We start from the raw sequence: 8,880 nt of genomic DNA, 5'->3' as shown, positions 1-8,880 counted from the left end.
GGTGAGATTACAGGAAACCAACTACAATCCACTGAGAATAGGAACCAAATCCAATAGGATCACAACAAACTGCTTAGCATTTGCCGATGATATTGCCGTTCTCTCAAACGATGTAGAAACTGCTAGAGCTCAAGTTCAAATGTTAAAGGAAATTGCCGAACAAACTGGTCTGCAGATATCGTTTGAGAAAACAGAAGTAATGACTAACATCAAAGAGGCCCCACGAAAACTCCATACAAAATAGGGGGACATCACCCGAGTAGACAAATTCAAATACCTCGGTGAGATCATCATGAAAAATGGACTGGACAAAGAAGCACTTCAGGAACGAGTACGCAAACTGGAAATAGTCTACCAAACATCCCGCACAATCTACAACAAAATATGCCTTCTCCAAAACACCAAGATACGTCACTTTGAAACAGTTCTGAAGCCCATAGTTCTATATGCAGCCGAAACCCTATCTCTAAAAGCCAAAAAAGGACTCCTTGAAGAACTGGAGAAAAAGAGCGCAAAATTGGGTGAGAGAAATATTGGGATCAATGTACAGAAATGGAATCCATCTAAAGAGATCCAACGAGCATATCTGCAGCAAAATAGAGAAAATTACCGACACAATCCGAAAAAGAAGGGCACGATTTTACGGTCATATGAAAAGAATGGACAGAATAAAGTTAACTAAAGAGATCTTTCACTTTTTTATTGAAACCTCAAAACCACAATTCCCATCGTTGGAAATTCCAAAGACGACCTGCAAATGCTACATAACTCAGCTGAAGACGCCCTTAACAGAGATCGCTTCCGCCAGAAAATATTGACGAACGGACTAAACCAAGACGAGCAACCGAAGAGAAGGCACGGTGCCCCTTCGACAGAGGAGCGTAAGCAGGCCCACTCACAAAGAATGAGGGAAATTTGGGCTCTAAAGAAGGCCAAGTTCAGTGTCAAATGCAACAAGACATAATATGGTCCTTGATGGTCCCAGCCAATTGTATAATAATAATAATAATAATAATAATAATAATAATAATAATAATAATAATAATAATAATAATAATAATAATAATAATAATAATAATAATGTCAGCTGCTGAATGCAGATATTTCAATTTGAAGTCATCTGGCTGTCTGCTTGTCAATTTTGATGTTCTGTTTTAATCTAGGCCCACTATATGGCAGAGTAAACTGAATATCTCTTGGGCGTCTATGGCTGAGATTTTAATTAATTTTGTCGGGTGCACAACACGTGCTACCAAAATTCATTTACATGTAGACATGAAGTGTCACATGGTCTTTTTTTCCGCCCTGGTAAAATCCGCCAACCTCTGAATGGTTTGAACCCACTGTCTTGGGATCTGGAGGCTTTCATTACCACTGATCCACAGATGCAGCTAATTAAACAAAATCTGATGATGATGATGATGATGATGATGTTTGTTGTTTAAAGGGACTTAACAGCTAGATCATCGGCCTGTAATGGTACGAAATGACATGATAAATAAAACTTCAGTATGTATCCACCGACAAGAATCTAAAATGAATGATGATGAAATAATGATCGTGAAACAAAAACGATCAGGGGATTCAACTGACAATGCCTTAATTACTGGGATGATACTTATTATCTAAAGGGTCCAAAATCTAGGTCACCGGCCCCTCATAGTGGTGCTAATCACTGGTAAAGCAGAACCATGATATTCCTCCTACAGTGGTACTAATCACAGGTAACGTAGACCCACGGTATGTCACACACACACACACACACACACACACACACACACACACACACACACACACACACACACACACACACACACACACACACACACACACACACACACACACACACACACACACACACACACACACACACACAGGTAACACAAACCCATGGTGTTTCGAACATAAGGGCACTACTCACAAGCAACGCAGACCCATGGTATTCCTCACATATTGGGACTAATCATGGGCCTCAAATGTAATTGCCGCACACCAGATTCAGCGAGCAGGCTAACAATGCGGCTTGTTCGAAAAGCTCCCGTCGCCAACCTAACCCCGCTGTTGTGGATACTGTTCAGTTTCGCAAGGATGCTTTGCCTTGCTGAGGCATATTTTGCACTGCCGTAGCCTAACCTGGATAAAATACGTGCGCTATAAAATCGTAGGAGCACCGTGCGGTCAGCCCCACAATTAGTGCTGCTAAGGAACTTCAAGATATTCAGCTTCTTGGTGCAATGCACTTTTAACTGCCGCCCATGTGGCTCCCACGATAATTTCCTATCGCAAAGGAGCCCAAAAATTCTGTAAGTGTCAACTACGGGAAGAGCGATATTTCCTAAATAAAGCTCAGGATGTGAGTGAAGAGTGCGTTGCCGGCAAAAGTGGACAACAGAGGTCTTTGCGGTTGAACACTGAAAGACATGTTCTAAGGTCCACTGTACCGCTCTCGTAATAGCTTGCTGTAATTTTCACTCTGCGACCGCCATAGCATGCGAGCTATAATGCAGAGCAAAATCATCCATATATAGCGACGATATTACTGTTGGAACCAGCAGCAACGCAACAATACCGTTTACGGCAATCGCGAACAGAATGACATGAAGAACCGATCCCTGTGGGACTCCACTTTCTTGAAAGTGGTAATGCGAATATGCCCTTCCAACTCGGAAACGGAATAGACGCAGGGACAAAAAATTCGCAATAAATACCGGCAAGTTACCTCGGAATCTCCAATGATGCAGGGGTGAAAGGGTACCATATCGCCATGTGGTGTCATAGGCTTTTGTAAGTTGAAGAAAACAGCCACCAAATGCTGTTTGTGGAGAAATGCATCCTGGATAGAACTCTCCAGGCGTACCACGTGGTCAGTGGTCGAGCGAGCCGCTCGAAAACCACATTGGTACTCGGACAAAAGTCCTTTTTTCTCCAGCCACCACGCAAGTCGGCGATTTACCATCCCCTCAAATAGCTTACACAAACAGTTAGTAAGACAAATAGGTCTATAGCTTCCTGCATACTAAGGATTTTTGTCAGGCTTGAGGACAGGAATGACTATGCCCTCTCGCCACTGAGGTGGGAACTCACTTTCTATCCAGATTCGGTCGAACACATGAAGGAGATATAACAGACTATCCTCACTAAGGTGTTTCAACATCTGGTTATGGACATTGTCTTGTCCAGGAGACGTGTCTTTGCAAAGCGCCAAGGCGCTGCGGAGTTCCCACTCCATAAAGGGCACGTTATAGTCCTCTGACGCTTGGGTGGCAAAACTAAGGTGATGGCGTTCTGCTTCCCGCTTCAGAACGAGGAAATCACGATGATAATTCCTAGAACCACATCCACGAAATGACGGGCTAGATGGTTAGCAATCGATAGTGGTTCAGTGACGATACTGCCTGCAATGGAAATTCACGGTACAGAAGATGATCCTTGGATACCCGAAGTACGGTACGTCAAAGTTTACTCCACACTTGTGATGGTGGAGTATGTGACGTCATAGACGACACACATATCTCCCAGAAGCTTTCTTACTTTGGCGAATAAGAACTCGCAACTTAGCGCGGAGTATTAAAAATGTTAACACGTTGGCCACAGTAGGCTGCTTACGATAGCGTTTATGAGCGCGGCGGCGTTCTTTGATAGCTGCTGCAATTTCTTCGTTCTGCCAAAGAACGAGTTTTCTGCGAGGAGTCCCTGAAAAGGAGAGAATGGACTCCTCAGCAGCAGCAAGAATAACTTATGTTATGTAAGTTATTTTGCCGTCTACGGTCCACCTGGTCTCGTCGTTAAAAGACAGCTAGTATTGTGAACTATGGCCTATCAGCATGTTTAAGAATCCATCGAGGAGGAGCCTCGACGGATTTTTATTTCAACAAAGTAAGGAAAATGGTCACTGTCACAGATATCATCGTGTGTATTCCACCGAAACAGCGGAACCAGCGTTCGGCTGCATAGACCATGGGCGCCCGCAAGGGGGGGCAAGGGGGGGCACTTGCCCCTCTGGAATTCTAAACATGTTGATGTTCAATTGTTTAATATCATACCAGATTATTTCATAAACTGAAATTACTGACAGTCATCTATCATATGTTATAACTGGAAGTTTCTGTAAACAATTTAATGTTGCTGACGTTATATTGGTTTTTATATTCAAGAAAATTGTTAATGTGCCCCCCCCCCCCCTGGAAAAGATCCTGCGGGCGCCCATGGCATAGACTTACGTCGATGCGAGAATATGTGCCGTAACGTACCGGTACACTAAAGTGAGTTGGTTCCCCTATATTCAAAATACATACATCCAGCTCTGTTGCTAATATTTAAAGCTCTCTTCCCCTGGGGCAAGGCGTCTCAGAGCCCCATATGGGGTGATGGTCGTTAAAATCTCCTATATTGCATCCGGGAGATAGTAGGTTCGAATCCCACTATCGGCAGCCCTGAAGATGGTTTTCCGTGGTTTCCCATTTTCACACCAGGCAAATGCTGGGGCTGTACCTTAATTAAGGCCACGGCCGCTTCCTTCCAACTCCTAGGCCTTTCCTGTCCCATCGTCGCCATAAGACCTATCTGTGTCGGTGCGACGTAAAGCCCCTAGCAAAAAAAAATCCCCTATAAGAGGAAGGGAGGTGGAAGCTGATCTATACGTTCAGAGACATCATTTATGTTAAGAGGCTGACCTTGAGGAAAATAAACGTTACACACTGTTGCTATGACAGGCAGCGGTACCCGCATTGCAACTGCTGCCAGTGGGGTTCTTAGAGGAACCTCTTCGCCATAGGTATCGGAACGAACAAAAATACCCATGCCACCAGACATCCAGTGAGCATAATATCGTTCTGTCGAGTATAGTCTGAAATTTCTCAAGACCGTATGATGACCTGGTCTGAAGTTTGTCTCCTGAATACAGACTATACTCGCCAAGAACTCACTCATGAGCTGACGCGGCTCAGCAAGATGCCTGTCATAACCGTTACAATTCCACTGTAACAGTGCCATAGTGTGGACTAGAAGAGAGAGTGTTAGTTTATGAGCGACAAGGTGCTCTTAAACCTAAACGCTATCAATATCGACATCTACATCCGTATATGCAGATGACATTTCAACGTCCATCCCGTCATCGACAGACGGCGGGACTGACGCCCAGAACTTCGACGCTTTCCGGGGGCGGGAAATCCCCCTACGAGGGGAGCGCGCAGGTTTTGGAGCAGGCATACCTGTTGGCGCAGATTCATACTCTCCAGTTGGAGGGCATGATTTCCCCTTTGCACCTTCGCAGGAGAATTGCGGGAGCGGCCTGCTCCTCTTCTCCGCCTTCTTTTCGTGTTTAGACGGGCTGGGAGATAATTTCCTAGCCCTGGTCGACGATGCAGCCTCCGCCGGCTTGGGCACGGCTTTCGTCCATCTCTGGGTGTGGGGTGAGACCTGGACTTCCCCCCTCCCCCACTGCTGTGACGGCTTAGGACTGCCAGCCGACACAAACTTCTTGTTGGTCGAAGGTTGGGTGCCCCCTCCTCCCCCCTTCGAGCTTTTACTCTTTGCGACTTTGCTCTTCACGGGTGTCGATCGTGAATGACGAACCAGGGAACTCTGAGCTATCATGATATAGTCTAGTGTACTGGCAGGTTTATTTGTGGAATTAAACTTACGGCACGCTTCCTGGTTAGAAGGACCATCCATGGTCTTCATGTCCCTGATCTTCTTCTCATTCAGGTATGTCGGACAGTTCCGATTTCAAAATGAAAACTAGAGCAGTTTGTGCACTCCTCCGCACCGTGAGCTACTCTTCCACATGTACCACACACAGACTGATTCGAACAACGAGATACCATATGTCGGAATCTCTGACAATGATAGCATTGCATAGGAGGCAGGATGTACGGCCTCACACCACAATGACAAGTTGTTACATTGACTATGTCTGGTAACACTGACAACTTGAAAGAGACAATGAAGGTACCAGAGGCAACGTCTTCATTGTTGACTTTGCGCATAATGTGCCGGACGTGTGTCACGCACGGTCCTTCATGTCTTCCATCAACTGTTCGTCATTCTTCAAAATAAGGTTGTGGTGGAAGATGCGCATTTTCTTGAGATCCTCAAGTTCGCCGTAGACGCCTTCAATGTGCCTACTAAAAGGACCGATTTTATCAGCTTACAATCGTGCCCATCGGTTCCGGTAGCAACCAGAAACCTACGGAAGCTGGATCCCATTCCTTCCCACTGCGCACGTTCCCAGGGAGTTGAACCTCTCCAGGAATCGAAAGTTAAACAACTTCGGTGGGGGACCACCTTGGGCAGGTCGATGACGTTTCGAAGCCAGGCCCGAAATCACCCTCCCCGAATGCCACCCACTCCGATCAGGGGTCTCTGTAGCCGAACCAAGCTGCCAAGGCAATAGCCACCTGGTCATCACCAGTACTGCCTGGGGTCCGATGGTAGACGATGCCTAATACGGGATGACTGAGGCAATGAGTACTAGGACTCCCTTCCTCTAGTCACCCGCAATAGCATGTACCCCATATCGTGTATAGACCATTAAATAGAGAGAAAAAATAAAAAAAACAATTAATAATAATATGTCCTCCTGGCATTCGGCTGTGCGGGGACCTGGGTTGTCAGGCGAATACTACTGCAAGGGTACATGACGCTCCTGCCCGCCGATCCCTGGGTGGTCACAAATGCGGGCTTTCGGGCATTATCGCACACATAAGAGGCCCATCTCCGAGCAGCACGCGCATCAAAAATTTTGAATCGGTCTACAACTAACCCTTGAAAAACAAAAAAAAATAAAGAGGGGACCATGGCCACATGACCCTTTTAGTCACCTATGACAGGCAGGGATTACCTGTAAATATATTCAGCCCAACCCAATCACAGCTGCAATCCATGTCCGCACCTAGGGAAAGACCCTGTAGTAGTAGTACTTATTGGTTTTATATCCTACCCACTTTCACAGTTTTCGGAGATGCCGAGGTGCCAGAATTTAGTCCCACAGAAGTTATTTTATGTGCCAGGAAGTCTACTCAAGGAATTAAACTTACGGCACACTTCCTGGTAGGAAAGACCATCCAGGGTCTTGATTTCCCTCGATGACGTTTCGAAGCCCTGCTCGAAATCACTCTCCCCGAATGCCATTCACTCCGATCAGGGGTCTCTGTAGCCAACCCAAGCAACCAAGGCAATACCCACCTGGTCATAGCCGATACTGTTTGGGGTCCAATGGTGGACGATCTTCAAATACCACCGGACTGAGCCAGGTCTGAAACTGCCAATTTAAGCTCAGAAGACAAGCGTTCTACCAACTAAGCTACTCAGGCTGGCTTAATAATAATAATAATAATAAATGATAATAATACATTCCTTCAATTGCTGTACACTTAGAGAGTTTTATTTTGCTATCTGCTTTACGTCACACCAACACAGATATGTCTTATGGCGACGATGGGATAGGAAAGGCCTAGGAATTGGAAGGAAGCGGCCGTGCCTTAATTAAGGTACAGCCCCAGCATTTGCCTGGTGTGAAAATGGGAAACCACGGAAAACCATCTTCAGGGCTGCCGACAGTGGAGCTCGAACCCACTATCTCCCGATTACTGGATACTGGCCGCACTTAAGTGACTGCAGCTATCAAGCTCGGTAGAGAGATTTAGAGATGTGTAATTTTATCCCAAAGGAATTCTTTAACATGCCGGAAACCATCGATTCTGAGTTGTTGCATTAAATACACCCTCAAATGCCAATTACCTCAGTCGGAACCGAGCTCTATCTTGGAAACAGAAGAACAAAATATAACCTACTTATACATGGGATCGGCAGCAATTAAACTGAACATCACCTGTCATAGATACGGGAAAACTGGAAGTGTGTGAGGAAAGCTACATAATAAAACTACCAGTAAAACTCCCCTGTACTGTTGGAGGATTGTAAGTGGTACTGAGAGATAGTAAGTAGGTTACAATAATTATACCTAAATAGAACCCTAGGATATTTCAGAGAGGCTCTCGCTCTAACGCCTGATTTAACCATCTAAACTTCTCTTACAATACCGCTTGGATATGAAACTCAGAATTATTATTCCTGAGTCCACTACAGAATCCAAAATATTAGAATTCACAATTCATATTATCTCGGAACAAGATTTTCCCAAACATGAGACTAAACTGTGTGATCTTCTCAAAGCGCATTTAATGACGATCACTAGCTTACCTCTGTTATTATGTTGCTAATCACAAATACTGTTCAGTCAAAGGTATTTGAACCGGCAGGATGAGCGACCATGTTGGTTGTTGAGGGGCTGGTAGGTATGTAGCTTCAAGCCTCAGGTGAACATGGTTGGCAAGTTTGCCAAGAGTTACTAATCTGTAGCTAGTTAAATACAGTGGATGCTCAGAAGAAAGCAGCTCAACAGATAGAAGTTCAAATGGCCTATGGCTTGTGTGGGAAGAATCATCGACCAATAAAACTTATGATGGTACAGTTCTAAACCATTCGCGGCCTATGTACGCGCTGCTGGAGACAATGAAGATAGGGTCTTACAATTTGGTCTAAAGGACATCTCTTAAATGGTCGTTACTTCAGAGAGAAGAATAGAAAAGGCAACAGGTCTGAACAAAAGGAAGAGCTGTAGGCCTACAACTTGTTTGTTACTACGTCAAACTCGTGGATATCAGAGCACTAGAACTAATGAACAAGAAGCTTTGAATTAAATTCCTACTTATGTTACGGATTATGCAGAGCCTCATCCACAACGAAGCACTGTACCTTGTACCGCCTTCACACCAGTGTGGCCACAATGAAGCTTTGATCTAAACCAATTTAAGTTTCGGCAACCAAGATGTGCACATCGTTCATCGTTTGACGAAGATTTGATTTCATATTACGTAA

This window comes from Anabrus simplex, chromosome 3, assembly GCF_040414725.1.
Source record: "Anabrus simplex isolate iqAnaSimp1 chromosome 3, ASM4041472v1, whole genome shotgun sequence".
NCBI classification, from domain to species: domain Eukaryota; kingdom Metazoa; phylum Arthropoda; class Insecta; order Orthoptera; family Tettigoniidae; genus Anabrus; species Anabrus simplex.
The sequence above is the reverse complement of the archived record's forward strand: the minus strand, read 5'-3'. Positions refer to the sequence as shown.